At 35.3% G+C, this 22,165-nt stretch overlaps 1 long non-coding RNA gene across 1 annotated transcript; it reads left to right on the top strand.

The window, feature by feature from the left end:
* Window positions 1-993: 993 nt before the first annotated feature.
* Window positions 994-20,409, top strand: LOC120313043. Its single transcript, XR_005558021.1, has 4 exons — window positions 994-1,165; window positions 10,651-10,835; window positions 19,823-19,910; window positions 20,238-20,409. It is a non-coding gene; the product is annotated as an uncharacterized LOC120313043 (long non-coding RNA).
* Window positions 20,410-22,165: the final 1,756 nt, after the last annotated feature.

Here is a 22,165-nt window from a genome sequence, read left to right as displayed (position 1 = left end):
CCACATGTTCTTCTATTATAGGAGGCATAGCATTTTTATAGAAAGCAAATATTAAAGCTTTGGTAATCATTAATTTTAAATATGCTAATATCTCTGATCCTGCAAAGAAACAATGCTTCAGATTTTTTTTCAAACAAAACAGTGGGACAGGATAGGATAATCTGCTTCCTGTTTTAGCACTCTCTAAATATTCCAAGCTGTGCTAATGAAAAGAAAACTATATAGATCAATAAATGAGAACTGAAATGAGGGGTCCTTGGTACTCTCTGAGCTTGGTTGTTTTCTTGCAGATGTTTCTTTACCCCAGGGGTAGCAAACTTGCAACATCACGTGACGTGTCACGACGTATCCTGACTTTTTTTCCATTGCTGGCAATGGGGTGGCGCATCCAGCCCGCGAGCCGGCAGTTTGACACCCCTGCATTACCCAAACTAGGTAACATCATAGTTATCATCATTATTGTCATTATCATTACTAATGATGCTACCTAGTTTGGATAATGAAACATCTTCAAGAAAACAACCAAGCTCAGAGAGTACCAAGGATGTCTCAGAACTATATAGATTGCCTTCTATGGGACTGGGATCACTACATAGGGATATTCAGGAGAAGGAATAAGAAGTGCATCCTCATGAAATGACTACAGTGAAAGTTTTACAATCTTGAGGGGGTCAACTGTAACCCTGATTCAGAAGCAATTACTTTTTTTGCCTGGATTAATATAATTTGCTAAACCAAAATTAACAAAACCTAGTTGATGAATACACATATCCCCCTATAGGGTTTGTATAAAAGGATGAAAACTTATTCTTGTTGTTAACATAACTACCACTATTTTGCTTCTGTAAACTGTCCTTGCGTTAGGGACACCATTTTATGAAGGCAGGAAGAACACGTACACAGACACAGAGACAAGGAAAAGAGTGGGAAAAGAATGAAATATGATTGGCTGATACTATGTGTACTGACATGTGTAACTCTTTAATTGGCTGTTGCTTCCTATATAAGGAAATGCCTGACTGACCATGGTGTGGCACTTCTGAACACAGCTGCCACAGAGAGTGTTCCACCCAGCAACTTCACTTGATCAATTAAAGTGCTGCTTATCTTGGAAGCCTCCACTTGAATCTCCTGATTTGCCTTCTTAGAACCTCAAGTTCTTCAGGTAGTTGTTGACCCTTATGCCCCAAATACTTTTTTTTTCAGATAAATCAATTTTAAATAAAATCATCATAGATTTGCTGAATACATGGGTACAGTTGACCTTCCCTATTTAATCTGTTTTGTTGTTTGTTGTTGTTGTTAGTTTTGATAGGATAAGACCTTATTTTGGGGATAAATGCAAAATAGTGACTGGTTGAAACAGCAGCATTTTCCCTGTGCATCATTTTATCTTTGTTCAGAATTTTGTTTGCATCTTTTTTTTTTTTTTTAAAAAAAAAAATCTAATTCAAATTCAGATTGAATTTTTCCAACAGAGACTCTCAACTTGTATAACTTTATTTTCCACTGAATCTAAGAAATAACCAAAAGGAAAAATGCCAAATGGTATATTGGATCATTGTAACATCAGTCTTTTTGAAGCAAAATTTAAGGCATTGTGCTGAAACTCTTGTAATATTCTCTCTCTCTCTCTCTCTCTCTCTCTCTCTCTCTCTCTCTCTCTCTTTCTCTCTCTCTCTCTGTTTTAAAACTTCTAATCATGCCCTTATTATTCTATTATTATTATTTGCCAGGACTATGATACAACAGGGATTATTTTCATTTTTTTAAACCCACAAATAATTTTGTTTTACATTAAATATATTGAGCTCTAAATCACAAATGCAGAACATTCTTTATGTCCTTTTGGCTTTTGAGCAGTGAGCGAGGATTGTATAAAAATGTAGATTAATAAGAACACTAATTGTAATAAATATATTTTATATTATATTTTTAATTAATATAAATGAATTTCATCATTCCCATAGAGGGATCTGTATACTCACTCTGTTTAATAGCTTCTCAATCAAATCCACCCAGAAACAGTGATATACCCTTCCTCTTGGTGCATAGATTCATACAGAAGGGAAGAAGCTAAAACAAGAAGGCAAGTGAAGAAACAATGGATGGAAACTAATCAAGCAGAGAAGCAATCTAGAATTAAAGAGAAACTGCCTAACAGTAAGGACAATTAACCAGTGGGACTGTTGTGTCCTGGGCCTGCTGAAGTATTCAGCAGGCTCAGAAATGTTGCAAACGGTCCCAGGCAAACCAAAAGCTGCCCGGGATCAGACTGGCTGGCGCCAGCCTTGTGCACATGTGCAAGGCACGAAATAGCCAGATTCCTATTGGTTGTTGTTGTCCAGGGTCCGGACACTATAAAAGGCCTGCATGCCATTTTTGCTTTGCTGGTTGTAAGGAGAAGATCAATAAAGAAGCTTGTTGTTCACAATGTGCCTTCGTGTAATGCCTGAATCCCGAATACATAAAAGGGACAGCTTGCCTTCAGAAGTTGTGGGTGTTCATCACTGGAGGTTTTTAAAAGAAACTGGACAGTTTCTTGTCTGAAATGGTATATGGTCTCCTGCTTAAGCAGGGGGTTGGACTAGAAGACCTCCGAGGTCCCTTCCAACTCTATTCGGTAAGACAAAGTAAAATCTCCTCTCTACCACCAATTGTAAACAGCAATGCTTTCCATCCTAGCTTCAAAATAAATTGATTTCTTTAAGGCCCAGCCACTTTTTCTTTGTTCCACGCTGCTCCTTTTACTATCCATTGTCAGAGTACAGGAACAATAGAATTGTATTATACCAGTGGTGGGATTCAAATATGTGAACAACCGGTTCTCTGTGTGGATGTTGCTTCCAAGAGTCCATTCTGGGCCTGAGCAACAAAAACTTAGCTACCAGTTCTGCTGAAGTGGTGCGAATTGGCTGAATCCCACCACTGGGTTATACTTTTCATATATTAGCAACTGTTTTCTGCAACATCTCCAAACAAAAATGTGAATTTCCTGAAGGACAGGCCAGTTTAATGGGTTACTAGATTTTTTTAAAAAATTATTTTTATCCCATGCATATTTACTGTCAATGCAAAGTTTTCCTCTGAGATCACAATATTACAGTTATACATTTAAAATATACTCCAAGTAGCCATCTGTATTTCTTATGCATTTAGGTTGCCATTAGTGCTTGGCAGGCACTTTTAACTTACAATCTTCCATAGGGAAAGGTCATTCTGGTTTAATGAGGCTCTTCACCTTGAAAAAGTAGCTCACTCTTCTCCCATGAATCTTCAATACAGGGACAATGTTTCTTGATCATCCACCTTCTTTTGCTGGAAGCCATAACTGAATTAATGCCAGCCATTTGAGGTAAAGGAGCAGAAACAACAGAGATTCCAGGAATGCTAGCTTTGTTGTAGGCTAGAATAACAGGATCTAGAAAGCCTGCCAGATTGTCTCTCTACCCTATCTTATACCAATCAAAATCAGTTTTTTTTTCTTTTTTTACACTTTCTACTTTCTGAAGTCTGATTAGATTTTTTTCCTCCTTTAACACATCACTGCTTCTTGACTTTAGGAAATTTTGTGTTTTTTTTTTTAATGTTGTGATATACATGTTTAATGGTATGTTGAAATAATAATAAATAATAAAACAGCATGACAAAGTAGTAACAATGGTGCATTAGAATGTTTTCAAGATATATCACTTGCCTGCAAGCAAATACTGGTGGGATCACAAAATAGACAAAGTAATAGAAATTACTTCAAAGTGCTCTGGGACTTCACAATTCAGACAAGCATCTGCCACACTATATTCCAGACTTAACAATTGTGGACAAGAAAGACCAAAAAGTGTGGATAATGGACATGGCAATATCTGGAGAGAGTGAAATAAAAAGAACTAAAGAAAATAAAAAAATACAATAAACTGCAATAGCAATAGCACTTAGACTTATATAGTGCTTCACAGGGCTCTAAGTGGTTTACAGAGTCAGGCTATTGCCCCCAACAATCTGGGCCCTCATTTTACTGAAGGATGGAAGGCTGAGTGAACCTTGAGCCAGTGAGAATTGAATCGCTAAACTGCAGGCAGCCAGCAGTCAGTAGTCTGCAGTACTGCTAACCACTGCGCCACCATGGCAAATAGAAGTAGAACAATTGTGGCAAATGAAAGCAAAGATATACTAACAGTATTATCCCAAAGAAATCTGAAGCACCATTAGGCAATCCCAAAACATCTGAAGCACCACTTGAACACCACTAGAATTGAAAAAATCACCATCAGTCAATTGCAAAATGCAGCTTTACCCAGATGATCCTGTGATGATACCTTTAACACCATCGAGAAACAACATCTGCCTATCCCAGGTGGATAAAAATGACAAATCCAGTCTAAACATCTGGCTGACTGTGTGATCAATCACAGTAATAATACAACTTTAGTTCTGTCTCAATCTCACCAAAATTCAGTTGTGAGGGAAAAAAGAAAATCTCTTTAAATTTGTAAAGTCTGTATGGCCCAAAGACTCTTAACCATTCAGAATATTTTTATGCCTCAGCAAGAATTTTAGAAAGCTTGTATGCACAATAAAAATATTACAGTATCATTTTTATCCTAGAACCAAAATTATGCTATCATTTTTCAACAACTGCAGTCAAAAGTGTTTCTGAGATCTGGAGATTCAATTCATCTGCCCCAGTCAGCAAAATAATTAGAGACTTTCTTTATAGTTCATTCAGGAAAAGATTTCACTTTAGATGATGAAAAAATCAAAAATATGTTTCATGTCATTGGAAGATATTAAATTTTTCAAGGTACAGTCAAAGATGCTGGAGAAGATGAAGCTGGACAATCATGCTCATATTGTCATCTACCTTCAGTCTTCCAGAGAAATATAATTTTGCTATTGTCTGATAGCTCAAAAGAGTTAGATCCCTTGTGGTAGAATCTTTCTTCCTGCTGTCCAAAAAATAAGTAATCAGATTAGTGACCTTTAAAACACATGATCCAAAGGGGAAAAAAAATCTCCCACCACAGATCATTGTATTAAATATTCATTTCAAATTAAACCCCCAACTTTCTTTTTTTTTCATTTTTGTAAACAATAAATGACACCAGGTACTGTATATGCCGGCGTACAAGGCGATCTGGCATATAAGACGACCCCCGTCTTTTGTTGCCAAGCTGCATTTCTAGAACATCGTCTTATACGCCGGAACTACCAGTTTGGCGCCGATTTTAGCGCTTGCGGAAGTTGCCTTATACGCCGGCATATACGGTATTTATTGAATGTATATCCTGCCCTTTCATTCAAGTGCTTCAGGAAGTCCATATAGTTTGGCCAAAACACCAAGTTAATTTCTATGGCTGAGAATAACATGTATCCAATACAGTGGAGGTTTTGTTTTATTTTTAGTTTTTTACAAATCTGCAATTTATAAAGCTGAAATATTTAGTTCCTGCGAACATTTATTTAATCTACTTTTATTCCACCAATTGCATCAATAACTGTAGAATGACTTTGCAAAATCCTTCAGGTTTATTGTTAGAACTCTATTTTATTTTTTTTTATTTTTCCTTAATTTTTCTCTCTCTTGGCATTGCCCCATTTGCAAATGTCACTCTTTTCAATTATTGTTATATAACTGGTTAGTTGTATTCCAGATGGTAATTAGTGTATTGCAAAAATCCCATTTCCATCATTGTCGGCTACTTTCTCAATTTTGTGATCATGTCACATTCAGGAAATTCTGAAATTATAGCTGTTGCATCAATGCCAATAGCTAGCAATGGCTACTCTGTCATTATATTGCTTATAGTCAGCCCAAGCAATTTTTCGGCATCCATTTACTCATAATAAATGGTTTCATCTTTTCATTTCAAATTCTGCACTTGTAGCTGTCTGATAGATGCTGAATCCTTGATTTCACCAGAGTTGTTTGTAATGCTTCTTCTTGAGCTGGAAAAATGAATCTTTCTGTTTTTTTTTTTTTCCTAATGGCGTCAGTTTATAACCATTGCCAATTCTTAATTTTGTGCACTTTAGTTTAAGGTCTTTTTACTGTATTTATCATTTAACGGTTCACTTCTCCAATTTTCTAAATGATGTACCAACAGTCCCTTATATAGCCATTTTTGCCTCTAGTTATTATTTTGTTGATGCTATTATAGTTGGTCGACAGATGTTTAGACTGAATTTGCTGTTTCAGGTTAAGCTGCCTTTGGCAATTGACGGATGGTGATTTTGTCAATGCTGATAGTGTTTTGGGGGGGTTATGTGGCAGGTGCTTGTCTTTTCAGTTCTAAAATACCAGAACACTATAGCTTCTTCATTTTCTACTTACTTTGTCTATTTTGTCCCTTTGTTCTTGCTTGCAGTCAAATAGTATTTCTTGTAGATATTTCAATGCACCATTGTTGCTGTTTTATTATGCCATGGTTTGTAGTCATAGTGTGTGATCTTGCAGCAGCTAACAGTTTCTTCAGCTTCTTTGCGGAGGCAGCTGTCTGTTGCTGTCATCTCAATTCTCTGTTTGAATGCTATGTTCTTAAAGCCTGGTCTTGAACAGCCATAATTATCTCCTCTGTTTCTGTCTTCAACTTTCCTGCTGTTTAGCTATTGCCAGGTTTTGTTATGTGCTTTGCCTGCTCGGTTGTTGATTTCTTTGTTTTTTTAATGTACTGGCCACTTTGCCTTGCCCTATTCCTTTTTTTCTTTTTTTTCCTCTTATTTATTGGTATTTCTTATAGATCATTTTGGACTCTTTGCTATTCAGTATTCCTGGTGTACTAGCTTTAGTGCAACTTTTTCACTGTGATCAGATATTTTTCCAGTGTCCTTTTTGCTTCTTTAATTGTCTGGTAGACATACACCATTCCATATCTACCTATTTTCTTTGATACATAGAGTCTGTCAATGTCTCCAATGCATGGATGAAGGAAATTCATTGCCATTATTTTTTCTGGTTTTTCTATCCAGGACTTCTAATTCTGCTTAAGTCTGTCTGCTGATCCAGCTGTGTATCTAATGACTGGAATTGCCCAGGTTCTAATTGTCTTGATAATATGTCCACCACTCAGTTTGGACATCACTTTTCTTACGTATTCAGTACTAACCTTCTTCTTATTTCAATGTGCTTGATGTTTTCTGATGTTTCTACTGACTTCTATTATTTCTAAGAACTTGATTTATCCAAATAGGGAGTCTTGAATCAATCCAAGCTACATTTAATATTATCTTTCTTTTCTTGCAGTTTTCCAAAATCATCTTGTGAATTAGGAGCTGATCTTTTATACCTCTGCTGTTTGGTCAGTTTCCTTTCTAAGTTTAGTATTAGTATTAGTTGGCTTACATTGTGGCTTGTCATATACTATGTAGAGTAACACAAGCATGGGACAGCGATTCTTATGCTAAACAGTGGAGTGGAATCAATAACCAATATTTCAATTCATACATATATACAAGAATTTATGAGATCATATTTCAATTTTACAATGCAGAAATATGGATCAAAAGCAAGTGGGGGAAAAAAGTAAATCTGTAACTCTGGGAATTGTAATAAACAGCTGCAAGGAGTTGAAAAAAAAACATTACTTATTACTTGGGATATTTATTTCTCCATAAAAATCTAAATGTCTTGGTATAGCTCTTAATAACCCAGCATCACCCTCAGGACATATTTAATCCAAATAATTTGTTTTAAAAAGGCTGAAATGTTAGAAGTCTCATATAGGGACAAATTTTCCAAGCAAAGCCAATAACATTCATCACACAATTCCATGTCTCTAATTTCAGCTGTGGCCTCTAAATCTCTTATTGCATATTCTGTCATTCAACATTAGATTTTTTTTTTTCAGAAATCTAGCAGATGACCTGCTCTATTTGGATTTTGCAAACAAAGAAGTATCAATTCATGATTTTCCTGGACAAGTGGTTTTCTATCTCAATGGATTTGATGATTCTTAAGCTAGCTAAGATACTTTTAGTCAAGAGGTGCATCATGAACAACAGATTTAGAATGATAAACATATATTTCTATATATTGCTCTGATCACATCAACATAAGAATAGAGGTTGTGGTTAGATTATTTCCAAATCTTCTGTTTCATTTGTGATATTAGTAGATTCAAGTTTGCCCATTATTCATGCTATGAGGCTAGATGCTTCTAAGGATGGACTGATAAAGGAGAATATTTGTAGCTCAGAGTAGAAATGAGGGGTAGCATGTCTCATAGCAGTACAATGATAGCAAATTATATCAGTGATGATGTTACCTAGTTCAGGTAATGAAACATCTGCAAGAAAAAAACCAAGTTCAGAGACCACCAAGGACCTTCAACCATGGACCATCTTTGGCATTTGTTCATATGATCAGTTATTCTGTATTCCAATAGAGAAGAAATGGGGTCAAGAAATCAATTTAATCCAAGTCCTATCTGTACTTATCTACATTTGTTATTTTGGCTAAAACCTATCCTCCCACAATAGTTAGGATTTTTGAATCATTTTCTTGCCATCTAGTGTTAATCTGGATGTTTGTCCTCTTCATTGGCAGACTTGGTATGAATATTAAATGTTAATAATCTAATAAATATCGCATGTGTTTAGGTGGATGTCATTCTTAGCCTACATAACTCTACCATTAGTCACTCTCTCTTAATCTTAGAAAGGAGGCAATGGCAAAAATCAACGTTGCCAAAAAAACCTGCAGTTGCTAGAAGTCAAAAACCAGATGAAGTCACCGGGAGGGGTGTGTATATAAAAAGGACAGGACTTTGATCACGCAGTCACTCCTGCCTTCTAAAATCTTTTTATGTGCTTTGTAGATGTCTCTGGCATATATTTCTAAAACTGGTTCTGTGAACTCAATTGATTGTTTGAATGGGGTCACTGCTACTTCTGACTAAATAAGTTTACTTGGACATTTTAAAAATAAAATACCACTGAATTCCTTTAAGTATCCAAAATCCAATGTTTGATTTCACACACACACACACACACACACACACACAAATCAATATTTCTGTTAAGACACAAAATAATAAAAGAAAAAAGCACTGCAAACGGCTCTGTAAGTTCACAAATTATTTATATATAGAATACAAATTAGGACTGTGTTCAGAGATAGACTAGGTAGTTTATAGATTAGAACTATTATGGAATAAAAGTGATTGAAGATATTGAACATGTTTAAGACATGTTGGGGGGGGGTGAATGAACTAATGATTAGCCCAAAAAGAAGGAATCAGGAGGTCAAGAATTATAGCAGTGAGATCTAGTTAAAATTCTCTGGATGTGTTGCACCAATTCTCATGAGTCTCAGCTATGACACCTCAGATCTAGAAAGGCTAATCAAAATATAGATTTACATAGCATTTATTTCCAAATATAGCTTTCTTTAATGACAGAACACATTAGAGCCAGACAATGCAGGTTCTATTAATATGATTGCAATTTACAAACATTAGTGAACTGTTTAGCAGAAAAGGCTGGCATAAGATAGGAAAAATGTTAGTCAAAAACTAGAACTTTCATTAGACTATGAATGCTAATAGGGCTTTTAACATGCATGCATTTGTTTTTTTTCTAAAATACATCTGCTATGTTCACACAGCCTCATGTAGAATCCATATAAACATATGTTTCCTAGAGAATTAAGTCGCAATAAGGCTTCTGGTTTTGTGACTTTCATTCACCACATCTCCATATGGTGGGATTAATAGAAGCAATCTAACTATGGAAGGAAGAAATGATAATAAATTAGGGATGATACAGAGGAATGGGAAAGAATTGTTAATGTGGTATAATACATGGCTGATGATGTCATTCTAAATGAGAAATGATAATATTAATTGAGTACAATACGGGGGCATACTAGGCCTCTGTTAAATTGGTGAACCCTTGCACTTTTGACTATTTTGACTCATCTGTGACCATCCCTAAATTCTAACCACCTGCCACATTCCCTTCTCGTTTTTGCAAGATCCAGAGGGAATCAGCACTCCTGTTGCTTGAATATAATTCAAGCTGAGTAATCTTTGTTAAATTTGGAAGAGCTCTAACTCTGTCAAAATGTAATGACATTCCAAGAGCTATTTCTGAGGGTAAGATATTTGATTCAACGACTTTGTCCTTGTAAAAAACTCATCAATAGAAGCCTTTCTCTGTATTTAGATTGTGAAAGAGCCTATACTAATGTTCCTTTAGCACTGAAATGAATATTTTTTTTACCAAAAATTGCATGGGCTTTTCCAGACTTTTTGTTAAAAACAAAACCAAAAACTTTTAACTGAGCATTCTTATGATCATTTAAAAATAGTTTTGATATCTTCAAAAGTAAGTTGTATCACTATGGTTCGCTATTGATTGGCAATGGGTTATTTAGTGCCAGTTGTTGTGGTGATATTAAACTCATTTTGTACCACATTAACTCTGAGTTATTTATTGTTTGTTTTCTTGTTCCTCACTCCCTTGGGTACTTACTGGTTCGTGGTCTGTACCATATTTTTCTGTGCTATTTTTTCCTGCAAACACCCTGTTCAAAAATCAGGTGCGCCTTATACAAGTGCAGTGTCTTATACATGGAAAAATAATGGTAACCTCCACAGCCCAGGGCATGCTGTGCGGGTTCTTTACATGCTGCTGCCATGTCGCCTGGTGTAGGAGGATGCCGCCTGGATGGGAAGAAAGCTGGCCTGAGATGCTGCCTGGTGCTGGAGGATCGCACTGCCCCAAGGATGCCGCCAGTCCCACTGAAGCTACCTTCTATGACCCATTTTTCACCAGTGCAGTTCGGGCTGAAGCTACAAGAGGAAGCCACCTCAATACAGTGATTGACAGCCAAGGGGGTGAGCGAGACTAAGCCTGCAAAGCACCATCTGATTGGAGGAACTCACCTCCCTTGTTTTACTGCCACTAAAGATGTGGTTTGTTTAATATTTAAAATGTTGATTTCTGAATTTTTGTTTAGAAAATTGGGGGCTGTCTTTCACAAGGGTGCATCTTATAGACAGAAAAATACAGTAACTTGATGGACATGTCAATACCTATTCTACAGTTCATTTGTATTATATTCAGTGGACTAAATTTTCAATAGAATACTTCTATTGAATGCAAAATAGGGAATTAGGTAGAACATGACCAATAGTACATCATTTCAAAGGTCACAAATATCCTCAAGAACCTAAAGAATATGAGCATTTGATAATGTGATTATCAGCCTCATTCTGATAATTTGCCATTTGTGGAAAGTGAAAGGTAGCAAAATTAGGAGCCTAATTATGTATCTCAGGAGCTGTGCTAGTGAGAGAAATTGATTGACCGATATGTCAGCTATATTCATTTTAATTGGGCACATGGGGGAGCAATGATGATCAGAAAACTGAATCCCGGTTTATACTTATTTTATGTGCAATTAGCCATGCAATATAACTATTAAAGATGCTGAATCTGTGATGTTCACAATAATATAAATAGAATTACTGAAATCTATTGCAGAACTAATCAAATGTGTTTTCTTTCTAAGGTTAGTGGTATTTTTTAATATATATTTACTCTATTCCCTTTTAAATAGCTATCTTTAATGAGTATGAAAAATGAGCAGAGTTGGGGCAGAGTACCCGGAAGAGAAAGTAGATTGGGCTAAACTGGAAAGTTGAAAACACCTCACAGAAAAAGAGAGTGGCAAGATATTTCTAAATAGTTATCAAGAAAATTATGCAAACATTTCACAATTACTCCATAAGTGCTTTTTTTCAAGAGGCAACTTGACTTTCTTTGTTTTTTCTTGAAGACATTTATCTTCCCATCCACGAAGCTTCTTGTTCCTCACTCCCTTGGATACTGACTGGTTTGTAGTGTATAACTTGATCTTCAGTTAGAACTGAAGAAGCTTCTTGGATGAGAAGCGAAACATCTTCAAGGAAAAACAAAGTAAGACCAGTTGCCTTTTGAAAAATGCACCTTTGGGACAACCATGACCTGGATGACTGAGAATTTCCATAGACATTTCACAATTACAATTGCACAAACCCGAATAGATAGATAAAGGGAGTCAAGTTCAATCTGAAGGAAATGTTGGTTGCTTTAGAACTGTATTAGAACAAAAATATTTGGAATATTTTCAACCAGAATGCCCAATTCAAGGCAAAGTATGGATTTATTTATTATCATATTGTTATACTATTTACCAAAAGTGTAGCAGCCCCTGGAAAGCCATAGTTTCCTCACCGTGGTCTACAGAAAAGATCATGAGAGGAAAGTAACAACAGAAAAAGAGCGGCAATACCATCATGTTTATATGTATGTGGATTCATCCAGTTATGGTTGTTCCAAAGGTGCTTTTTCAAGAGGCAAGTGGGTTTTCTTTGTTTTTCCCTGAAGATGTTTCACTTCTCATCCAAGAAGCCTCTTCAGTTCACTTCTTGGATGAGAAGTGAAACAAGGAACAGCAAAAGAAGCCCAGTTGCCTCTTGAAAAAGTACCTTTGGGACATCACGTTTAAAGTACCCTCATAAAAATCATAGTGTTATATGGAAGCATTTAAGCCACCAATTCCAATTAGTTGTTTAGCCTCCCTTAGAATCCATTCAGTGAACGAAAGCTTATTATCTCTTGGAATAATTGGTTCCACTGTTAAATTGTTCTAAATGTAAGGAAGGTGGTCTCAACCTAACTCCACTTCCAAACATCCAGTCTGAATCTTCCTGAAATGTAGTTCCACTATCCTGTGCCCTGCCCTTTGGAGAACCTTTCTCTATGTGATAGCCTTTCAGATATATGAAGAATATCATCATATCCCTATCAATTTTTCTTTGTGAAATTAAACGTATAACTCTTTCAGCTTCTCTTTACTTGGCTCCTTGGTCATCTTCATGGCCCATGTTTCAATTCCTCTGAATCCTCTGGGGCCTAACTAGACACAGTACTCAATTATATTCTGATCAAAAATGAATTAGGTGGAGTAATTGCTTCCTGTGATTTGTGGAAAGAAAGCTGTGTTAATTTATGGTGCAAAAATTTAGAATCTGGTAGCACTCCAGGTATCTGCTGAAGCAAACTGTAGCTCATGGAAGCATATGTGTTTTAATAAAATCTCTTGGTAGGTTTATAAGTGTTTCAAGATTTTTTTATTTTTTTTTTAATTAAGCCTGTATTCAGCTCTGGGAAGATTGGGGGAGGGTAGGAGAGGGGTGGGAGGGTGTGGGGGAGGGGAATCTTTTCTTTTTGTAAAACCTAAAAATTTTCAATAAAAAAAAAATAAAATCTCTTGGTCAGAAAATGTACTTCCAAACTTCTGAATATTTTTATGATTTGAAAATTTTATTTATTTCCAAAATATTTTGAAACAGTGTGGTGGTTCAATTTTGTAGTTCCCTGGATGAAACAATTTAGGCACAGCCATGAGACCAAGATAGCATAGATTTTTCATTAATGATCACTATCAGGACCTGGATGCAGGCAATGAAACTCTCTTTGTCCTTTTAGATGTCTCTGCAGTGTTTGCTACCATAAACTACAGTATCTTCGTGTTACTTTATGAGCTTGAGGACAGGAGATACTGTTTTCCATTATTTCAATTATCTTCCCTTGTTTTAACCTATAAAACTACTTATGCATAGGCACCTAGGTACTCTGTGGGACTGCTACATATCCATGAATCAATCTGACCTGTTAAATCATCTAGGGAACATTTGCTTCTACTGTTCCATTTCTAGAAGAAAAGGGAGTTCTTGTTTGCATTATCTATTTTCTAGAATAGCCTCCCTACACAAATAAACCTGTCACAATTCCTGATCACATTTGAGTGATACTGAAGACCAACTTCAACCCATGATCTGGACACCAATCTAACATGGATGTTTTAAATTGCTTTTCTATCATATGAGCTTCTGACAGCTGAATTGATTGTGACAGGATATACCTTCAGTTAATTAACCAATCAATCCTACTGTTCACGCAGCCTAAAATTGCATTAGCTTTCTCTGCAGCCATGTCACTTTCTAGCTCATTTTCAATTTGCAATCAGCTAATATGTCAAGTTCTTTTTTGCAATTATTATGAGATAATATTTCTAATCCTATACTTCTGAATTTATTTTTTGTTTCCCAATAGAAAAGCATTTTGCATAAACACTGTTAAATTTCTCTAATTTCACCCCATTTCTCCAAATTATCAAGATCATTTTAAATTTTATTTCTGCCATATCTCATTCATTGTTATTTTCATGTCATCTGCAAATGTCATACACTTACTCTCCATGCCATCACCTAACAATTAATAGAAATATTGAAGAGTAATGGGCCCAAGACTAATTCTTGTGGCACCCTACTTAACATCTCTTTCCGGTTAGATGCAGAATAAATGATTAGAAATTTGAATATGATGTTTCATCCAGTTTGAGATCTACTTAATTATTATGGCACTTAACCAGCTTTAATTAGTTTTCTTTATGCTTTTCTAAAATCAAAGTATATTATGTCTGTAGCATTCTGACAATCTAAACAGGCACTCTTTACTCATACATGATATTTTTTGCTCATTCACTTACTTTATAGTATTGCCTTCATTAGAATACTCAGGGTCTGTACTAAAATGTACCACAAACCACAGAGGAGTCCAACAGGGATGACTATTAGTCTCAATACTATTTAATTTGATATTAATTTATTAACATATTGAACAATCCAGATTTCCTTCCTGCAAAATTAGCTGGCAAACATATCACTATTTTACTTTTATCAATAATGAAATACTGTTTTTTTTTTAATTCTCAAAGTTATGAAAAGAGAACTTAGATCCTCCCCTCAGGCTCAGCCTGGTCATTTCCTACAAATCCACTGCAATGCCATAAATCAGATATAAACCAAGAATGATCTTTGGAGCAACAAGACTTGGGATGAGCCAAGAACAGTACACAACTGATATAAGGATGAAAGTCTTCTGGACTGAAATTCTGGTCCAGAAATTGGATAGCTCTAAGGTTGTTCTTACTGCAATATGTTGAAAGAGATTCTCAGTCATGCAGGTCCTGTTGTCTGGATATTAAGTCATGGCAACTGGACTTCTTCTTCTTCTTCTTCTTCTTTTTTTTTTTTTGTTTAAAATATTTGATGCTTTTCCAAGTAGCTTCTTCAGGCGGCAGTCTGTTCTTACTGCAATTTTACCAAATTAGAAAGAGTCCAAATAAAATTCTTACAGATTCGTTTTCAATAGTTTAATGGACACTGAATTTAATACTAAAATTGGAAAGCCTGATTAAAGTGAAGGCTAAATCTTATGTATGTTGATTTACCATCAATCCTCTCTTAGTTTAACATTTTAAAACAAGTCATCTTCCTCAGGTTTAGACATATTGACTTCAGTTTCCAGAATTCTTAGCAATAACCACGCTGGTCATTTTTATATGCTAAACAAGAGGGGAAGAAGAAGAAGAAAAGAAAAGAGTTCCCCCACCCCAAGAACAGGCATCATAATTTGTAATATTTCCATCACTGATACAAGATTAGTTATAACAGTGCAGAAGTGTCCATTAATATCATAGTAGCTGTCAGCTAGTATTAATGGAGATAGCAAGATATTGTATTTTCAAAACTTTTATAACAAAGAGTAAAGAATGGACATCTTTTACTAAAGGTTCCATTTGCCATATCCTAACTCAGTCATTTTATTATAGCTGTACTATCAACAGAATAAGGTGCAATTGTAACCCATCCCTTCTGCTTTAGCACAACTGAATTTCAAAGAGTCATTCTACCAGTTATGTAATTGAATTCATACTTGGTGATAAGCCATCCAATGGATTGTTTGGCTTTGGTTTAGTAGATGACATGAATACAATCACTGAAAACCATACTGAGCATGTTAAATTAATCCAACCATTTAGTTTTATTCAATAAATCATGCTTAAGCAACCATCACTTTAAAGTGAGGTGTAAACATTACATTGACTACTGTTCAGCCTGACCTATATATTTAAAAAGCATTTCATGGGAGATGGGTGGTGTGGATATTTGATAAGTAAGTAAAATAACATTTCTGGATACTATTCTATAATACAAAAAAAGGCATGCTGCTATGTTTTTAAAAAATCATATGAAAATTAGAAAAGAATGTTTAAAATTAGAAAAGCTTTGTGGAAATTTTTTTTCAATATGTAGAGGGTTTTTTTTTAAAAAAAAAAAAAAAAAAAAAACAGATTGGCCTCTCTAGTACTACTGCCCAGAAAAAAAGCACTATTTTATACAATGTATGAATTAGTACCTTAAATCATTTTAGCACTATTTATAGAATATATCACCAAGAAGAACCTTTGAAAGACTTTAATGAGAAATGTTTGGACAGTAACTATCACTTGATTACACCTTACAATATATGTAATATTCTGTGTCTGTATTAATTAATATGCCATTCTGGAGCATTGTGATATATTTTCTTTAAATATTACTGTAATTTCAGGCTCAATTTCCTAAAAGTATGGAAAAAAGAAACATTCACTGACAATAGTCAGAGAAGAGATTCACTGATATAAATTATTTGACTCCATAAATATAGCGTTGAAAATGGAACAATTATAATGGAAGAAAGTCATATTTTTTCCTGCATAAATGCAATAAAAGGCGAATTATAAAACCATTCCCTAGCTATCCACACTCCATTACTGCCTACAGTTATGAGTAGGACATATAAAAATAATTCCATCTGTTCTGCTTCTGTTCATAAAAACCTTGATGATACATAATATATAACAGTTTTATTTGAGAAGAGCCACATCTTGGCATATTTCTGGCATTGCTCCTTAAAAAAGAGTCAAACTGATTTATACCATCTGAGAAGCATTCCTAGGAATCTGTTTGAATTATTTTAAGTACACATTAGGTTACCTGTAGACACATGGCATAGATGTATAACACTTTGAGTAAGAATCTAAAATGTTGAGAGAAAAACAGGTATGATGCATATCATACTTTTAAAATGGGACAGAAGAATGGAGTGGCACAGAAAATCTGAATATCCATGATCTCAAGCAACTTCCTTTAAAATGTGTTGGTCCATAAATAGAACAAGATCAAAGAAACGTACTTTTGCATATACTCTGACTCAATCTGAATGCTACAGAAAATATTCTGCAGTTATTGAAAAGACTTCTTCAATTTATTTCATTGAAAACTTTTTTAGAAGAAATGAGAAGAATCCTAACTATTAAGCTTTAATAAGGCTGGAGGCTGAAACATATGAGGAATGGTTGCAGGAACTGGGTATGTCTAGTGTAACGAAATGAATAAGTAGACATAACATAAGAACTGTCTTCCAGCATTTGAGAGGCTGTCACAGAGAGGAAGGGGTTAATCTATTCTCCAAAGCACCTGAGGACAGGACAAGAAGTAACCGAAGGAAACTTACCATGAAGAGATCCAACCTAGAGCTAAGAAGAAATTTATTGACCATGAGAACAATTAATCAGTGGAATGGCTTGTCTCTAGAACAGGAGTGTCAAACTGCCAGCCCACAGGTTGGTTGCATCATATGGCGGCTGCTCCCACCCCAGCTCCGGCAATGCAAAAACAAGTTGCAATACATCACAACACATCACGTGATGTGGCGAGTTTGACACCCGTGCTCTAGAAATTCTAGGTGTTCCATCACTGGAGGTTTTTAAGAAAAGATTGGACAGTCATTTGTTCAGAATGGTGTAGGGTCTCCTGCTTGAGCAGGGGTTGGACTAGAAAACTACCAAGGTCCCTTTTGAACTCTATTATTCTGTTATTTCTGAATGAAACTTTATGAAAACTACTCAACTTATTTTATTTATTTAGAAGATTATATGGTCACTCAGTGAGTCTGGTCAGCTTACAAACAATAAAAACTACAATATAGAAGAATAAAAAACAATTATCCCCACCCCCTTGGTGACAACACACAATCAAATGAGCCATTTGATGGGCTTAATCTCATTCTGGATTCCCAGGCCCATTGGCAAAATCAAGTCTTCAGGGGCTTGTGAAAGAGTGTCAAAATGGGGGCCAGTCTAATCTCTGTGGTGATGATATTCCAAAGGGAGAGAGCCACTTCTGGGTTCCACCAGATATACCTCCTTAGAAGACAGGATCCGCAACATTCCTTGTCTCCTCACATGGGTTAGATGGAGAAGAGATGGTCCCTCAGACAGATTTGTTATCTGTCAAAAATATGTACCTTCTTTTCTTAGTTAGAAAATGTTCAAGGAACATTTCAAAGAATCATATGTTCAACTACCTCTTCATTTTTCATAATGGAAATGTCAGAGAATGAAGAATAAAATCACAGCCGAACATTTTCCTTTGTGGGGCTCAAATTAAAAAGAAATAAAACATTGCTCGATAACTTTACATTACAAAAGAAGAAGGTTGGGGTATACTACCAATCATAATAACAACAAAAAAAATGAATCTTGAAAATACAATACAATAATAAATATAAACATTTATAAATATTGAATCTGATATATTTTATATTAACATCCCTTAATTTCCAAGGACTCTAGGAATTAAAGGTTTAATGCCAATTTCTAGTGTCCACAAAGAGCATTTCATCCAGTTCCAATGAAATCATGTACTATAAAGCAAAAATCATTTCAAAGCAAATCATAGAAAGTCTTAAGCCAATTAATATTTAATCAGAAATCCAAAGTTCACCATGAAGCAAGAATCCCTTTAACAAAAAGAGAAACAAAATAGTCCTTGGTTTGCACCTCTGCCTTCTATTTATGTTTCTTCTCTCTTCCTGTCTGCCCCAATTCATAACCATCCTGTTTGAGTCCTCAATTGAGAATAAGGGAATTCTGAAGAACCATTGGCTCTAAGCTCAACAGTGTTAGACCTCTTCCCCTTTATGCTGAAGAAATTATGGAAATAGTTGAGATTTTGGCTGATGTTTACAAGACATAATAAAATGTTCTCTAAGACCAAAGACAATGGAACCAAATTTGCTATTAAGGGGGAAGCAAACAAAAGAAAAATAAAGTTCAAAGGTATGTTGATCTGGCAAGGATCTCTGAAGGGAAGGGAAGGGAAAGGGAAAGAGAAGAGAATTCCCTTATGGAAGAGACAGTTGGTCAAGAGTTCATAATGTGGATGCTTCCTCTTTTTTAAGGTGCCTTCCCTCTTTCTTCCTGTGAGACTCAAAGCAGAGCTACAAGATAATGGAAAAATTTGTTTGTATGTTTTTTCTTCTTTTGTTAAGACCCAAATCAGAAGCTTGATTCTTACTTTCCAAATTAAATTCACTTTTTACCCACTTAGGAATTTGAATGTTTGAGTTTACTGTGGTTCTCTTATATATCCATTAGCAGTGGTGGAATTCAGCGAGTTCACACCAGTTCGGCAGAACCAGTAGCTAATTTTTGGTTGCCCAGACCCAGAAGAGGCTTCCAGAAGTGGCATCCACACAGAAAACCGGTTGTTCACATATTTGAATACCACCACTGCCCATTAGTATAAAATATTAATATCATTTTTGTAAGTGAATTATTTTATCACATTAACCAGTCTTGATAACTATATGTCCAGGTCAGGATTCTACACAAACACTGATATTGAGAACATTTTATCCCACTCATGTCTTTCCTGATGCAAATTTGCAAAGACTACCATACTCTGAGCAAATGCTGGGCCATTTGATCCCCATAACCTAACAAATTCTTAGAATACAGATAAAAAAATCATGATGGATTAGTCCTGCTGTCCCCAAACTCAATGCAAGATCCACTTATAAGTAGGGAAGAAGCACAACTAAATAATACAATAGCAACATCAGCACAGTGATGTTTTCAGTATGAGCCATTTCTTTATCTTTTCAGATAGCCAAATGCCTAATTTTAATTCACTGCAAATATAAGAAGGGAAATTCTGCCTCTGAAGCAGCTGAAGCGACTCTCGCAAGCATGAGTGAGTAGTTTCTAAATTACTTTCTGAATATTTTATCATATACCCTAATACAACCATTTTAACAGGCAAAGCAAAGGAATTCACAATCTTAAATGGAGGAATAAAACAGAATATTTAATCAATCATTGAATGGTTTGCTTATCATTACACTAGGAGGAGATCCTTAAAGAGAAATTTGCCCAGGTAGAATACAAATGATGGCAATTTAGCAAGCAGCTGATACGTTCAGTGAAAATTAAGATGGCTACTTAATTTAAGGAGCAGTCCTTGTAAATAGTGTGTTTGTTATTCAGAATTTGTACCATACTTTCTTTTTTTCTGCCACAGATTATTATTTCTACAAGAAGTCGTGAGCGACATGCAGCATTCTCCTCAGCTATCTCTCTTATTCCATTAGAATAGCCAAGAATCAGATTGACTGAATGGAAACATCATCATCATGAGCTGCTAGACCAGGGGACTCCAAAATTGACAACTTTAAGACTTGTGGATTTCAGAATTCCCCAGCCCTGTTCTAGGCTAACGAATTAGTCAGTTGGTGATTCTCTGTATGAATATTATTTTCAACATATAACAAATAGAAACCTCTTTAAAAAATCCACACAATGCTTAATTTCTTCTTGTATTCCATACAGTTCCAACCAACAGAATGAGCAGAATAGCCAGTTAGGTTTTAGGAAGACATTAATATAATTAAGATAGCATATAATTAAGATAGACTGAAGCATTCTTTAACTTTTTCCCCATATGCCCTTTTCCCAATAATATGTAGCACCTCACTTTGTTTGGTTCTAAACCAGTGGCTGGGTATATGTAAGCCAGGACTTGCTTATACACTGAGATCCACAGTTTTATGGATTTTTCAGCTCAGTTCACACTAAAATCAGAGAAATGTACACAAAATATGTATTCTGGAACATACTTACACAAATACATATGTCAGAGAAATGTGCATGAAAAATGTTCAACTGCTATAGAAATAGGTTGAAACTAACCTTAACCTGAAACTGAGCCAACCCCCGTATGATAGATTTGCTCTCCTGTAAATTGCTCATTACTGTATGGTCTACTGCAGGGGTGTCAAACTACTGGCCCACGTGCCGGATGTGTCATGTGGAAGCTGCACCAATCCAGCAAAAGGGGGAAAAAGTCATGATATGTGACGACTTGTCACATGACATGGTGAGTTTGACACCCCTGGTCTACTGGAACAGTATGCTTTGAATCATTTTCACATTGCCAGCTATAGTGGGAAGAATTTGGAAACTAAATACTTTATCATTCCTAAGCCCCACAGAAGTACATCTAAAAGTGGTATGTGTTTTAGAAATAAAGAGAACAAAAACAGTTGAAATTTTTAATAAACAATCAAAGGAAGTTATGGAAGCCATCAGACAAAGGAAGTTTGGTAAAATACAGTTCGAACTGATTTCTTTAACTTTGACTTGAATCTGCATAGGGTCTGTGATTGGAATTATTCTATAAAATCATAATATTTTCATTGCAAAAACGTCATATCTGCTTAGAATATTCAAGCAAACATGGAAGGAAGCAGCTCATTAATTTTCAAGAGGCAATTTAGAATAATGCTGAAATCCTCAAGGTTTATAGGTGATGTGTTCTTTTCAGCAGTGCTTAACTAGGAGAAAGTACAAGGAGAAAATGCTTAATTAAAAAATGGAAAACTATAAATACATATAATTTGATAATTGGCCAAAACATGACTTTATAACTACATGGAGCTAAGCCCAGTAAGATAACAACACCACGTTTTCCAATTTTTGCAGTGCATAGTTGCATGTCTAAATAGATTTTTTAAATACTGAGTTCATTTATGACTGAATTTTAAAATTCCAAAGAGCTTCTTTTTGCCTCTAAATACATTCTTCTCTCCTACTATTTATTCTCTCAGTTTTTAATTGCCAGAATTAAACATTAATTCCTAATGTTTAGGAAAGCAAAGAATGAGCTATCATTAGAAAGAATTGGGTGGTATGGTGGCTGAACATGTTGAATCAATTGTAGTGTATCACTTTAATTATAGTGTATCACTTTAATTATAGTGTCCCTTAAGAGTCCTCACCATCTGGCCAATTAGATCTAGTTTTCGACAAGCCATTTCATGATAGTTCATAACATCTTCATATTATAAAGTAGGGAAGAAAAAAGGTATGCTCATTAGAGATGAATTATAATGGAAATCCCCTTTAGAATTGTTACTTATGATGTTCTGAAGGATTAACATTTCAGAAAGA

The sequence above is a fragment of the Crotalus tigris genome, unplaced genomic scaffold (genome assembly GCF_016545835.1).
Source record: "Crotalus tigris isolate CLP2741 ecotype Arizona unplaced genomic scaffold, ASM1654583v1 scf7180000018559.1332295, whole genome shotgun sequence".
Classification (NCBI taxonomy): domain Eukaryota; kingdom Metazoa; phylum Chordata; class Lepidosauria; order Squamata; family Viperidae; genus Crotalus; species Crotalus tigris.
The sequence above is the reverse complement of the archived record's forward strand: the minus strand, read 5'-3'. Positions and strand labels throughout refer to the sequence as shown.